This window comes from Platalea leucorodia (genome assembly GCF_965183815.1).
Source record: "Platalea leucorodia genome assembly, chromosome: Z".
NCBI classification, from domain to species: Eukaryota; Metazoa; Chordata; class Aves; order Pelecaniformes; family Threskiornithidae; genus Platalea; species Platalea leucorodia.
This window is the reverse complement of record NC_138858.1, coordinates 10624488-10638917: the sequence shown is the minus strand read 5'-3', so window position 1 is coordinate 10638917 and position 14430 is coordinate 10624488. Positions and strand designations below refer to the sequence as shown.

Here is a 14430-nt window from a genome sequence, read left to right as displayed (position 1 = left end):
TGGGTCAGATGCCAGCGGTCAGCAGAGATGGTGATGCCGTGGGCTAAAAAGAGCCACTCCACCACCACACATGGCACTGATAGATTGATCCCTGGCATGCTGAACTTCGCTTGCTCAGCCACTTCTGCAGGGAAGGCAGTTCACTGTGCCGTGCTTGTCCCTGTGGAGACAAGCTGTTCTCTCTGCACAGCCCAGGGCATCTCTGCCAGCCCTCTCCTATTTCGGCCACCAGCCTGCAGCTCTAGGAGTTGTTTTGCTAAACACTTGTTTCATTCAAACAGGGAAGGAAGGGTCTTGGTGGATGTGGCTTTTCTCCCATTATCTTAGATTTCGGAGCTGCTCTCTGTAAGGCTGCAGTGCAGGGGAGGCTTATCATGTTCTGTTTGCATGGAGCTATGAAATGTAAGTCGTAGTGATCTGGAAACCCGCATCCTCCCGGGGCCCTTCTTGCTGGCTGTGCATAGCCAGAGTGGGACAGTGTCCTCTGAGCTGGCTGATGATGGTGGGAAAGGGAGAGGAGAGGTGATGCAGTGCTTGAGGACAACAGAGCAGGTTCATTCTCTCAGAAACCTATTTCCCCCTTCTTCAAGATTGCACACCTGTCTGTCCTTCAACAAAAGGGCACAAGCTTCGGGAAACTCGGACACAGGTTTTACATGTGGCAGAGTGCTGGATAGGTGGAGTAGCACAGCAGTCTTGGAGCTCATACAGGGCTCAAGAAACATACTTACACACCTGATATCTCAGAGCTGGGACAAAAGACTGGAGGAGAGACATTGCATTGTCTGCCGCAGCTGCTGCTGGAATTCAAAGGTGTCAGGATTCCTGCTAAAGTGGTCCTTCTCTTTAGTATGGTGGAGCCCCATTTAGTCAGTACCTGCAGAAAATAAGGTATCTGAGTTGGATCTTCCAGTTGCTTTCATTGCTGGAGAGGAGGGGCGTTATATCTTTGAAGCCATGTTATTGGGATTGTGAACAAGAGAGATTTCCCTTTTCACCTGTCCTTATTTTGATCTGTCTTTTTCAGTAATTGAGAGCTGCTAATCAGACTGTTCCAAAATCAGCAGAGTAAAACAGAGCTACTTTTGTTAAGTTTTACTGCTCACGATCCTTTTCTCCACCCTGGCAGAACTACCCAGAACGTCTGTTCTCGCTGTGCTGCTGGTGGGCAGAGCACAAGAACCGGAGAAGCCCTGTCCGTCTGCAGATTGCATTGCATGCATCAGACATCAGACAGCATTGCATGGACTCACATGTGGAAGCAGAGGCATCAGGGCTTTACTGCTTTCACATGGAAAGTTTCCTTTTCTGGCAGGTGTGGTCATCTGTCTGTTAGAGACTGAGTCCTGGGCTACTGTTTCTTTCGTATCAGCATACATAAGCAACTACTAATAAAATCTACAATTTAAACCGGGGCACCAAGGTGAAAAGCTCTGTCGTCCTTCATTAGTGCCTTGTAACATTAAGGCATCAGGGTTAATCTTATGAAAGGAATTGGCAAATTGACAAGTCAGGGTTTTTTTTAATCTAATTGCCCTTGCATTTTGATGATTAGTTGGAGCCACTGACCCTTAAATGGGTCAAAACCTTTGAATCACTGTCTTGGACAGTAAACACCTTGACATAGTTTCCGAAACCAATGATAAACTGCAGCTTTAACAGCTCTTTTAATTATTAAAAACAAAACCCTAAGATAAATACACCTTCAGCAGGTTAGATGGCTTCCTTCTGAAACTTGCTATATGTGAGCTGAGACGAATACAAAAGGAAAAGGAGTCAAATATAAAAGAGGTAAATCTACTGGCCTTCTAATCTGGTGACTGCCATGCAGTGTTTCAGGATATTTTCTGATTGGCAAGCTGAGTATACTGGTCCTAAAAATGTTAACAAGCCTTTTGTAAATGAGCTTTAACTTGTTAATTAAGAATTTCTAGCTATGGTTATGACCTGCAGGGAAATATTTAATTGGCTGTTTTCCCTAGCTGGTTAAATGTCTTCTTACTAGAAAAGAACAAGTGTGTATGCTTATGGGATTTGAATACCTCAGACCTAGTGTAAGCCAGCATTCCTGTGCTTAACACTGCTGCAGAAATTTTCACCGGTGACCTGTGCAAGGCAGCTCTCTACTTCAGCGCAGCGGAGCAGGCTCTCACGTGCCTGCCTCAGTTTGCTCTTCCCTCGGAGATGAATGCAGGTACTGGGAGGCAACAGAAATGTACTCTTCTCCGACAGAGCATGGGCACAGGTTTCCCACAGAGGTGGAGTCTCCATCCCTGGGGATATTCAAAAGCCATCTCGTCGTGGTCCTGGGCATCTGGCTCTAGGTGGCCTTCCTTGAGCAGGGGGTTTGGACCAGGTGACCTCCAGACATCCCTGCAAACCTCAGCCAGCCTGTGATTCTTCTGAGCCAGAAAAAGAGGGAGGGAAGGGGTGCACCCTTGCAGTCGTGGTAAGGTGTGCTATGTGTCAGCAGGCAGGAGAGGTGCAACAAGCCAGAGAAGAGCAGGGGGGCATTTGCAGCCACCAGCCTGTGTTTGGAAGAGGGGTGGCCAAGGCATGAAAGATGATGCTTGGTGTTCCCAAATGAGATGAGGGTGACTAGAGATTGTGCATGGAACCAAAACATGAGCCTGGGTCCATTGTCAAATGGGAATGCCTACATGTAACCTGGGCTGGCTTTCCAGCATCCAAACAGTGTTCCCCAATATCTGCTACAAAGCCCATGAAACTACTGTATGCTGTGCTAGTTTGTTTGTAGGTAAGTACCCATAAAGCTTCGGTTAGATAGTCTGGAGAAGCTGTAGAAAGTGATTCAGTGCTTCTTACAGCGACACCGGCTTTCTCTTCTGCAGAAATGCAGCCACTACCGGAGATGCCCCTTGGGCGTGCGGGGCAAAGCGGGGAGAAGGCGCTGTGTGGGCAGGATCATTGACATCAGTTTTAGTTTGTTGGGACAGGGCTTTCCTACTCAAGTGGAGAATGCTTCAGTACCTTGCACAGACATGCTTTCTGCGGTACAGAAGATGACCAGAAGGATATTTCTATAAAAGTAATTTAAAACCTTTTTCCAATTACATTTGGAAGACGTTTTTTTGTCACTGCACTGCAGCTTCCTTTTTAAATGCTTGGTTGTGGCTGAAAACAATCTGAAGCTTGAATTCATATTTCAGCAGCCAAATTCATATTGCAGCCAAAATCTGGAAATCCAGTCACATCTGTGTACAGCCATTATTGAGTTTAATGAGAACTGTATGTCTGCAACAAATGGCACCCCGTTTGTCTTCATTTAATCATCCATGAAATCCTCCACTGCTAAAATAATCTCAGAAAATTTGGGGTGAATCCCTGGTTGAAAGTAACTGTCTTGTAGCAGCAGCCATCTGGAAATGCCTGTTGCAGCATAGCTATGAAGGGTGAAGAAGCCTTCTTTCTCCATTCCTGTGTAAAACTCTTTGAGTGTTTCATTTCAGAGAGCAGCCACATGGCAGTTACCACTGTTGCAAACCACTGCGCTGATTCAGATGCATTGAGATGAGCAGGCAGTGTGAAGAAGCAGATAGAAAATGATTGAGGACTGTGTGTGCAAGAAAACCTTTAAAGCAAGCACTGTTGGAAGAGTGAACAATATTCTGCTTATTAATGTAGATTGGAATTTCCTGCTAGCAGAGAATAATGCAAAGGTCACTCACCAGCTGCAAGCAAACAGCATGTGGTTGATTCTAAAATTAGTTAATCTCTAGCATTTCCATTTCTCTTCCCTGCATTTCTTGTTCTTTACCTTAGGCCTGGGAATCCTATTAAAGATACCGCAGGCTTGAAAGAAAATTAATTCTTTCTTTTTTTCTTCTCTGTAGACTTCTGTAAACTGCTGCAGTTGAGATAACTAGGTGTCTGTTGCCTATAATTATGGCCAGGGTATTATTATGGTCCAAAAACACTTTCCACAGGCTCAGTGACATGATTTTAACTCACAAATGGCTTAGAGTTATCCTTTCCTCCCCATCAGCTGGAGTCTGCTAGCACAACCATGTTATCTGCAAACATTTTACACTGACTTTTTTAAAAGTCTTCTCTTTTATCTCTTTGGCTCAGAGATAAGCTCAGGGAGAGCCTGAACAATAGCCTCAGAAAACCCTCAATTTCTTTTTACTGGTGAGCCGGGAGCTGCTGGTGTGATGATGCAGCACCATGGCCAGTCCGGAGGTGGGAAAATTGTTGGAGCCTTGGATGGAAAGGAGGGCAATAGCACTGCAGGCATGAAACTGTGTTAGCTGACATGCAAGGCAATGCTGACTACTGAAGAAAATAACTCCAGAGAGCACCTGCTCCTGCTTTAGGGGATCTTGCAGAAAGGTTTTAACCTGACAGCTATGTAAAATTAATGACTTCAGAGCAGAAACACCTATCTTGGGACATGTGGCTGATCCTTTGCCTGCAGAGGTGATTTCTATGGCAGAGAGGTGGTGATCCTTAGAAAGACCGTGGCCAGCCGATAACGCGGGAGGAACTTGTCTCGTTCGAGTGAGTTTAAACACTGACAGCCAATTGTGCTGTCTGGATATAATAAACCAAATCCTTCTCTCTGCAGAACATTACCGGGGAGATGCTAGTTAGTCTGTTACACATCACAGGTAATGAATGGATGGCTACTGAGCTGCTGTGCTGTGTATGACTATTGTGTACCTAAGCCTAAGGTGAGATCTAGGCACCTCTCGTCTGTCGGTGGATCTCACTGCTTGCACACACTACTGGTACCTGCTGTGGGTCGAGCTGTGTTAAAGCAGATATGAATGCAGCAAAGCACATGGGACATCGTTTCATCACACAGCTAGTCATACTATATCAAGAGATTATTTTATAATAGATAAAAGTCTCATTTTTTTAAAGCCCTTGTAGTTGGAAGAATGTGATCTGGAATGCCCTGCATCCAGGGAGTGCTGCGGTCACGGACACCGCAGGAGGGAGAGCTGACAACACTGCTCTGTGCAAAAGCCCTGGGTGTCTTCGCTTTTTTCTCGAGCCTGTCCATCTGCTGCAGCCTGTTTAGTGGGACAGGCAGTAATATGTTTGATAGCTTCTCTGATCCCCTTGTTTATGTTGAAACTTGTAAGAATTTGAATTTTAATCTCTTGTTAAACTTTCCTAATCAACAGTCACAGAATTTATCAAATCATCTGATTCCTAGCTTGCTTCCTTAGCCTAGAGCTAATGTTTCTGCGGGTTGCAAAGTCAGAAGTTTCCTTTCTTCTCTAATAAATGTAAATACAGTTTTAGGATTCAGGATTTCTCACTTTTTAGGCATAAGAGCCAAGATAGCTGGCTCCTGTCATCTCTTCAATATTCTGTGTGTTTAAACAGATCACCTGGCCAAGCAGCATAAAGGGAATTTAATACAAAAGATATTAAATGTAAACATAGCTTTTAAATGTTGATTGCATAGAGGTGTTCATGTTCTTGTACACAGAAAAAGGAGAACAAACTCTTAGATGTTACATTCTCTTCTCTCCTAATTTTGTTTTGACAGTGATGAGAGTACTTAACAAGGCAGTGGGGGCTGTAGAAGCACACTGTTACACTAATGTAAAACTCAAGCAATGCCATTAAAATAGAAGGTTTTTCTTCAGGTTTCCGTGGTGGACTGTGAGCAGAGTGTGGTCTGCAATCTTGTGTTACATCATAAGCATGGAAATCTCTGTACTGATAAACCTACAAAACAGAAAAAACAGCCATCAGTGATGTGTCCACTTTTACAGAACACCCAAAAAATAGCAACGAAAGGGAAGGAAACCCCCCAAGGCCATGCCCTTATGCTCACTGAACTTTTTTTTAGCCTGACGGAGGTGACCCATGTACTGCTGGCATCCAGAGCAGCCGCCTGTGCACGGGGTGGACAGGAGAACGCTGATTGTTGGTGCGGCTTGTAGCGATGCAGCAGGAGGATTCAGCCGCCACACAGAACTTCTCAGAAGAGGTGGTGTCCAATCTTGTATTTGTGTCCAGCTCTGCTTTCTTTTTTTAGTAGGTTCCTGACCTCCTTTTCATGACTGTTCACAGGATATTTGTGACACGTGGCCTTGAGGAGGGTTTATCCGTATCACCCATGTCATTCGGGATGCTTGTAGCAACATCCAAACCGTGCTAGCAGGGGAATAAGGAATGAGAGTCTTTAGAAGAGTTGATATGTGGTGCTTGCTTGAATATTCTGGAAGGGCAATCATAGCCTTGTACATTGTAAAGAAGAAATAACTTTCATTGATACAGGGCAGAAAATACAGCAATCAGAAATCCTTGCTGCTCAGCACTGCTCACTTTTCATTCAACCACCTATTTATGACCCTTCCACTACTCTTGGAACAACTGACTCTGGGCCTTTTAAATTCAAGCTTCTGTTTTCTGTGTCTTCCCATGGTTTTCATAGTCTCTCAAGGAGGCAAATTATGGAGTCGGAGAACTGATGACACAGTAGAAAACCTTTCACATTTGAACTGCCAGTTCCAGTCCAGCAAAGACAATAACCAAGAGTCATTACAAAGCTATTTGGACAGAAAACCACAGATTTTCACGAAGACCAAATTCTGCTATACCAGAGCCCATATAGAAAATTATTTATGAAACACACCTTGTACTAATCTCGTTTTTGATCTCACCAAACTAGCTGCAAAGGAAAGCAGTGTTGGCCATCCCTCAGGATGGTGAACTTGCTGTTCCTTACTAGCAATAGATCTGTTTTCACATGTTAATGTTTAACTTGGAGGGACTGCATGGCTCTTCAGGATGGCCTGCCTTGCCCCCAGCACTACAGGCTGCTGTCAGTCACTTTTCCTAGGAAAGGCTGGGTTGCTGCCAGCAGTGCGGAAAGATCTGGAGCGTTAGGATTAACTGGGGCTGTGGAGTGGTTGAGAGGAGCATCTCTAGCTGTTCCAGCAGGTAGTAGCTGCTAGGTTACACTGGGATGCACAGCATTTGCATGTGCCTCTGAAATCTACTGATAAACCTATTCACATCTCATACCTGGAGAAATTAGGACCGATTTCCATTGTCACCTTGTGTTTAGTGGGCCTCCTGGGAATCAAATGCAGACACTCCTCGTCTGTCCTCACTCTTACGGGAAAACACTTTGCTTATGAACATGCAGATACTCTGCTGTCTCGGGTTTATCCAGGCTCCTCCTGCGTAGTTTCTCTCTTCCCTGTTTCTTATTGTATCTGTGAATCACTCTGCAGCTTGTCATAATTTATTTTTACAACACACTGAAAGGTATAATAGGGAACTTCTAAACATGCTAGGGAGAAGCCACCTGAAATAGCAAATGTTTCTAATTATAAAGTTAAAGCTGCCTTTCTAAGCTATTTGGTTCTTTATTATACCTTGAACAACCCGAAAATGTACTTGGCTACAATTAGACTTCAGATACAATAGGTGAATTGTAAATGAAAACCATCCAGTGGAAAATTACACTATTAGCCTGGAGCAGTAGCCCTGATCTTTACAGCTGCACAGCCTAGACATCCAGTAATGTTCTGTGAGTCCATAAAGTTGAGAGGACAGTCTCTTCAAAGCAGAACAGTTTAGTTTTTTGAAAAATTTAAAGTCGTTATTACATTCTTTTATGTTTGTTATTTTTTTTAACATTCTCAGGCTTTTCTACATTAGCCTGGTTTAAATGGAAAGTAATTTATCTTTGCCTTACCAAGATGTATTAGGCGACATTCCTGAAAGGGCTACATTTAATTAGTTTCAGTCATGGGTTTGGTACCTGCAGGGTAAAAAAAAAAAAATATATGTAGATTTCTGTACAGGGAAGAATAATAGTAATTGTAATTTAGAGTTTGTGTGTTCCACAGTTGTGCTTGTATTTTAATCCCTTTCCGTATGCAGAGCTGCATCTTGATGGTCCAGGTTTGCTGCTTTATGAAAATGCTTTGCTGACCGTACTAATTAAAGGCTGTGGTGCACACCTCCAGCCATCACCGATTCATCACAGTGTTCATGGAGGAACGAGAGTGGCAACGTCACAGCTGGCGCAGGAAGAAACGAGCTAGTGCTATACAGGAGCGAGTAAGGACTGGGGCCATGTGCATCTAGGTTCAAGAGAGCGGTGAACAATTCAGGGTGCTCACTGTCTAAAGCTGTCATGTCCTGGCTTCTGAGAAGAAGTCATCACGCTGGCTGAGATTGACATCGGAGAGAGCAGTCTGGATACAGACTCTTCGTCATCTGCTCGCTGCACTGGGAGCCAAGGACATTTCGGATGCTGTCAGAGATGGTTTGAGTAGGGTCTTCAGTAATTATGTTAGTGGGTTTGGGCACAGGACATTAAAACCGACATCTTGTCCTTCTGCAGGATTTGAATAGGTGCCAGTTTGCATGAGGCTTGCCCTAGTCGTTAAAATAAACAGAAACAGGAGAGGAGCTTTCACTCGACTACAAGGACAAGCTCTAGATAAGCGGTTCTTTTGCTAGGGACGAGGTTGGAGATCCTTATGCTTCATTTTGCTTACTTCCACCTCTGTTTGCTGGTAACACATAATGTTCCCAGTCTTCAATTCCAAATGTGTCTGTAGTTTGTTTGGGAGGTATACTTATCAGACAGGGATCAATACCTTAATACAGATCTCAAATGATCTGTTGCAGAATATAATATGTTTTAAATTAAATTCCTTGGGCTGTAAGATGTAGAAGACCACTGGTGTGTTTTGGATTAAAGTGATGTGCTTTCCTGTTTTCTCCTGAGAAAGAAGAAGAGTTTGCCAGTGGCATCTCCCTTCTTGTATTTTTTTTTAAATGCAGCAAAAAGAACTAGAGTCTCTTAACCACCTTCTGAAACACACACGGTTCTTTTAGATTTGTACTTTCTTTTTAATTCATGGAGAACAGCTGTGGAATTGTTACTCCAACAGCATAAGTGAATCACTTAACAGATGGCTCTCGCACTGGCTGGGACGAAAGCAGCCTCTTCCATCCTGGTGTGGCTCGTTTGTTGTTCTTAAATCCTGATATCTTGACAGGGCTCGAGTAAGACTTTGCTGTTTTCGTTGCAGTGTGAGTATAGTGTCGCTCCAGTAATTCTGCATTGAAGTCTTGCCCCTCTCCCCTTTACAATTTTTCTTTTAGAACAAGGGAACAAAAGTATTGACTTTTTTTCTTAAATCTCAGTGCTGGTGCAGCACATTCAGCTAGAGAGATCTGAATGGAAATGTAAAGTTCCTCCAGCTGGAAATGGTTTTACAAGGGAGGTACTGAGTGCAGTTATGCCAAAGACACTTGTTTTAGACCTTGAAGCTTTCTTCCCTCCATTGCCTCAACTGAGGAGAGTTTATTAAAAAGAAGAGAGGATGTTTGGACCATGTAATAGTTTGCATGTAAAATACCAAGGTCACTCAGGTAACATTTAATCTCCTGTTTCTGAAGCAGGGATGAGTCTTCACATTGCACAGACGCATGTACACTTACTCACCTCACAGACTTAAACAGATGTAGGAGTCGCATGCTTAGAGAGTCTATTTTTTTCGCCTGCGGTGTTTTTGTGACAGTCATCTTGAATATGACATGAGATGCACCAGCCCCCTCCCTTTGCTGTGCCAGCAGAACCCGTGAATCAGCGTAGCCCAGCTGCAGAGGCTTCGCAGAGCTGGATCCTGCCTCGGAGGGCCAGTTGATGCGGCTGTGGCTCCAGCAGTAAGCGCTGGGCTGCACGCGTGTGCAAGGAGCGGTGTGATCCCAGGCTCACTCCATCCCTCCAGGGATTCCACAGCTTTGAGCAGACGATCGGATGATAAGGCAGCCTGTGCTGCCAGAAGAGCCTCACCCCGCCTCTTTCAAGGAAGAAGCAGCGTGCCAGCCCGGGCTGCCAGCTGAACTGCGCCGTTCTAAGTGGTGGAAGAAATACAAAAACATACTGCGAGCAAATGTCACAATTTGTGGGTGAATGACTTGTCAGCCTGGAGTTGATTGCAGTTGAAGGGGGAATGCGTTGCGTTTGTAGTAAGAGGCTCGTCTGAATAGCTGAGGTCTTAATTCAATTGTTGGAGAGTGTTTTGTGTTCACCTGCCTCTATTAGTTCATGCTCTCTGTGGGGATGTGACTGGAAAGTGATTTTCCAAACTCTTCTTTTTGTCAGTCATCTGCAGGTAGGTGTCTCAAGGAGTCACACTGACAGAAGGAGCAGGAGGTCCTCTTTCCAGGGGCTCAGTAAGAAACCCTGTTTGCTGATTGCTAGTGGGCTGGATTCCTCTCAAATGAGGAAACACCTTCGCTGTGATAATTACCTCCTGTAAACTGAATTGATGGTAGCAGACCTAGGCTTCTTCTGGAGGCCTTTGGGAAATGATGCTCTTCAGCAGCAGCCATACAGTACAGCTGTTGCGGGATGTGGCAGGGAGTAGAGACAGTGAGGAATTAAACTGAAGTGGGGGGAGAATGCAACTTGAGCATCTGTGTTCTCCACACGGCCGTGCTTTTGTGAGTTACATCTCTGTATGAACCGCAATACTAGCTCCTGCTCTACTTGGTGTTCTTTTCATTTCTGGATTTAAAACATGGCATGTTAACACAATTGGATACCCACCAGTGTGATGTAAATATAGAATAATTACTGAAATGTTTATGCAGGATGAGCAGGCGTGTCGGACTTCAAGGTGCTGGGCATGGCTGCAAGTGAAAATCTGTTTGGTATGGCTCCTCCATAATTAAGATGCCACATGTTGTCTCTTTGTGCATGGGTCACTGCCAGCACCTCAGGGTTATCACGGGCATGATGGCAGGAGGCAGCTACCTCCGTAATTTTCTTGATGTAAAAGCTGGACCTGAGAACTAGCAGCTCGAACCGGAGGTCAGCCATACAGATGGTTTTGGAAACTTCAAAAGCCGTCACAAGTTCCCTGAGCCCTGCCCCATTACAGCTGGGGGAGTAGTTACATCTGAAAAGCCCTTGGAGCAGTTGGAGTAAATGGCCCTAAACTGTACTGTTTGTGCAATTTAATATCCATTTCTGCTCGAATCAATTCTGCAGGGATTTTACATAGTGTAAGAGCAGAATAATTTAATTTTGCTATGTTGAAGTCTATTAGCTCTCCTGCAAACAGGAAATAGTACACAGCTTCTTGTAACTCTGAAATGACTGAGGTGGGAAATTCAAGTGAATTCCATTTCCCTGTGTAAGCGCAGGTGTATACTCAGTGTTGACTGTTCCTCTGCTTCAAACGTTTGCAAATACTGCTGAAGTGGAAGCATAAAAAACAGAAAGAGACAGGGTAGATGCACACCAGCAATCCTATGATTAAACACAACGCAGTCTTAGTGTCATTCTTCGCGTATGGTGTTTATCTTACTGGCTGTGCAAACTGGGTGAAACACAGATTACAATTAAATTGTTGAGCTCTCTGGCATAGATGAACCACTTGAGCTGTTTTGGGTGTTTTCTGGCCGTGACCCTGTTTCTGTTTCTGTGACCCTGTTCTGTTGGGCTCAGGCCACCTCTGTGGGCTGTCTCGGGATCACTCCACATCACACCCCTCAATTAAAACCTGTGGTTCTGCAAGCACTTTACACAAGCTCTTGTGATGATGCATAATTTCCAGATACGATAGATGGTCCTGTAACTTAGATTGAAAATATTGCTTTGGAGGCAAAGTAGGTACAAGATGGATTTTTACTTCAACAATTGTAGAGACAGAGAAGAGTTTAAATGGAAATGTAAACAGTTTAAAGTAAATTGAAAGCCTTGAAGTTTTGTCAGGTTCAAGCACAGGTTACAGGTAGAGTAGAGGCTGGCTGCTTCATGGGAAGTGGGGTGTCTCACCTAGGAATTATTACCTTGGCAGGAGACCCTCTTCAAGACTAATGGGCTCCCATTAGTGGGTGAAAATAAAAGGTCTGGGAATAAGGAGAGGAAGATGGTAAGAGGGAGAGAAGGTATGTGAAAGAGCAGTAAAGAGCAAGCAAACCTAAAATCATGTCCTGAGATAGCTGCACTTAGCTTACAGGCTAATCGTTGTGATTTGTGTCGTCAGTACATTATGTGATTATACATCGTAATGGGCCAGGACTCCGCTGCCTCTTTTGAAGGTCATTACAATGCACTTCAGCATCTTGTGTTTGTACAACATGAGCGTCAGCTTAGATAGATCTGTATGCAGTAAAGTATGCTGAAGATATGCCCAGGGGTTAGGCTATATGTAGATGAGCTTTTTAAAACGCAAGTTTCATCTAAAGCATCAGAAGCTCTCTCTGAGCTGTGGTGCTGGGGGCAGGGACCTAATGAGTCTGCTTTAATACAGCTCTAACATACGCATTAGGTAGTGGTTGGAAAGCCAGTCAATCTTTCAAGGTTTAAGCAGCACTTTCTGAAAGTGCCTTCAATTAACAGCTAATGACAAGCTTTCTTTGGTGATTCTCTCATTATCTTCTGTAGCCAGATAATGAGAATGATCACCCAGAGAGACTTCAATTTATTTACCATTTTTTATTTCATTGGGAGGCTTCTGGATATTTGAGCCAGTAACGTTCCTGATTTGTGCCTCCATAAGTCAAGTGCCTGAGTGCAGCTTCAGTCTATCATTGCTCTGAAGATTTACATTTCAGATAGCTTTTTCCAGCAGCACAGATGTTGCAAACCTTAAATTAATGCACAAAACTGCTTCTACCCTGCAGAAGATGGAACTACTAGGTAAGGAAAACAGTATCTCTTTCCCGTGGCTGTCTTCTTAATGATAATGGAATTTAAAAGATCTACAAAGGGCTGTTTCAGCTAAATATCTTATGTCCACTGGTATTTGAAAAGAGAATAATGAGCTGAAAGTGTTTCTGTGCCCACCCACAGTGTTAATTGAAAGCTGTGAAGACAGAGAGGTAGAACCAGGCTCAAGGGACCTTTCTCACAGAAACTTTATGTGAACCATCTCTCCTGTATCTGAATGGATTGTCTAAGCCATCGTCATTAAGTTAAAAGGCTTCATAGGTAATGAGAAGTCTTCGTAACGCTTCCCCTTGTATTAATTCTATAGGCAACTTACAAACCAAATCGAAACCCTTGGAGAAGATCCTGTTCTTACGCTTTGTTGACTCTCCTCTAGTCTCTGCTTTTCTATACACACTGTGCACAGCAGAAGAAACAGACGCAAACGTGGACATAGGCTCCAAACTTACAACTGAGAAGGTACCTTAGGAGGAAAGTTGTGCATTTTTTAGTTGCTTTTTAAGATCACATGTTGCTCTTCCCCGTTCTGTTGCAAGCTCCTTAAATGAATGAGACTCACAGGGAGAAGAAATTGTGAGACGTGGCAGATTCGTAGAGAGGCGACTCTTTACATTGGCCAGGGATGTGTGACATAATTGAAACATTGGGGAACTCTGTCTGAATTACAGTAGTTTGGATGATAATGAGAAAGGAGTAAGTTCCTGAGAGAATTAACTGAGCAAAGACCATGAAGCAGTTCACAAGGCAATTCTGGAAAAACATTTCGCTGGGAAAGGAAGATGATAGGATGAAGAAACAAGCCTGTATACTGAGACCAACATTCAAAATGTCTGGAGAACAGTCTGGCCTGTGACAGTTGTGATTTGTTTATGTAATTTTCTGCGTAATATCAAATGCATGCAGGAAGGGACCACTTTTCAGGACTGTAATATAGTCCTTGAACTGCAGCTCCTGACCACTTTTTTTCCCCTGCAGTATAGTTTGAAGTGTAATATTCGTGCTTACTGCTTTCTGGTGCATGCTATCAAATGTATTCAGGAGCAATGCATTTATGAAGATGCTCTTGTCGCAGGGGACAGAACCCTGGAGGAGGACCTAGCTCTCCTGCTCTTGTGTTGAGCAGCTACACTTCTCTGCATCTCAGTTTTCCCAAATATAAAATAGGGGATAATGATTCAGACCTCTTCTGCAAAAACACTTTGAAAGATGAAAAGGAGGGTAGAAAAGCTGAAACACAGGGAAAAGAACTTAGCGTCGCTGCAAGGAACACGAATGAAGCCATCTGTGCAGTGTGGTGACAGAGACAAAAAGGCAAACAAAAGTTCAGGGAGATTAAAATACAGACAAAAAACTGTGAAGCCATTCTAAATCAGTAGTACGTTGCCTGGGACATGGTGCGTGTTTCTGATCACCCCTCCTAAAAAGGTTATTGTGGAATCAGGAAGAGTTTGGGGGTCTGTAACCAGAAAGAAAGAAACAGTGAAAATACTGAGATTGTTTCTTCTTGAAGAAGCAAATAGTAGGAGGCATGCTAGGAGAAAGAAAATAAGCAAGGAGGTAGAAAAAAGAGATAAGGGGTTAGTAGATGCCCGAACTCCTACTCCAAAACACAAGGTATTAAGAACTTGGTGCAAGTGAAAGACACTGGTCCCAAAGCTGAGTCATTGGGGTGAGGGGGAGAGGCTGGGATGCAAATCCATTCCTACAGCTTATGGACCCGCTGGCACAAAACA

At 43.9% G+C, this 14430-nt stretch overlaps 1 protein-coding gene across 5 annotated transcripts in view; it reads left to right on the top strand.

The window, feature by feature from the left end:
- The window catches only part of FAM219A (family with sequence similarity 219 member A), a 104695-nt gene that overhangs the window by 28560 nt on the left and 61705 nt on the right, over positions 1-14430 (top strand). Inside the window, exon 1 of one of the 5 annotated variants that reach the window (XM_082336162.1) lies at positions 5862-5971. The exons of the other annotated variants lie outside the window; for them this stretch is intronic. The gene's annotated coding sequence lies outside the window, so the exon portion shown is untranslated. Of the gene's footprint in view, positions 1-5861; positions 5972-14430 lie in introns of those variants that run through there. 5 annotated transcript variants of the gene reach the window in all.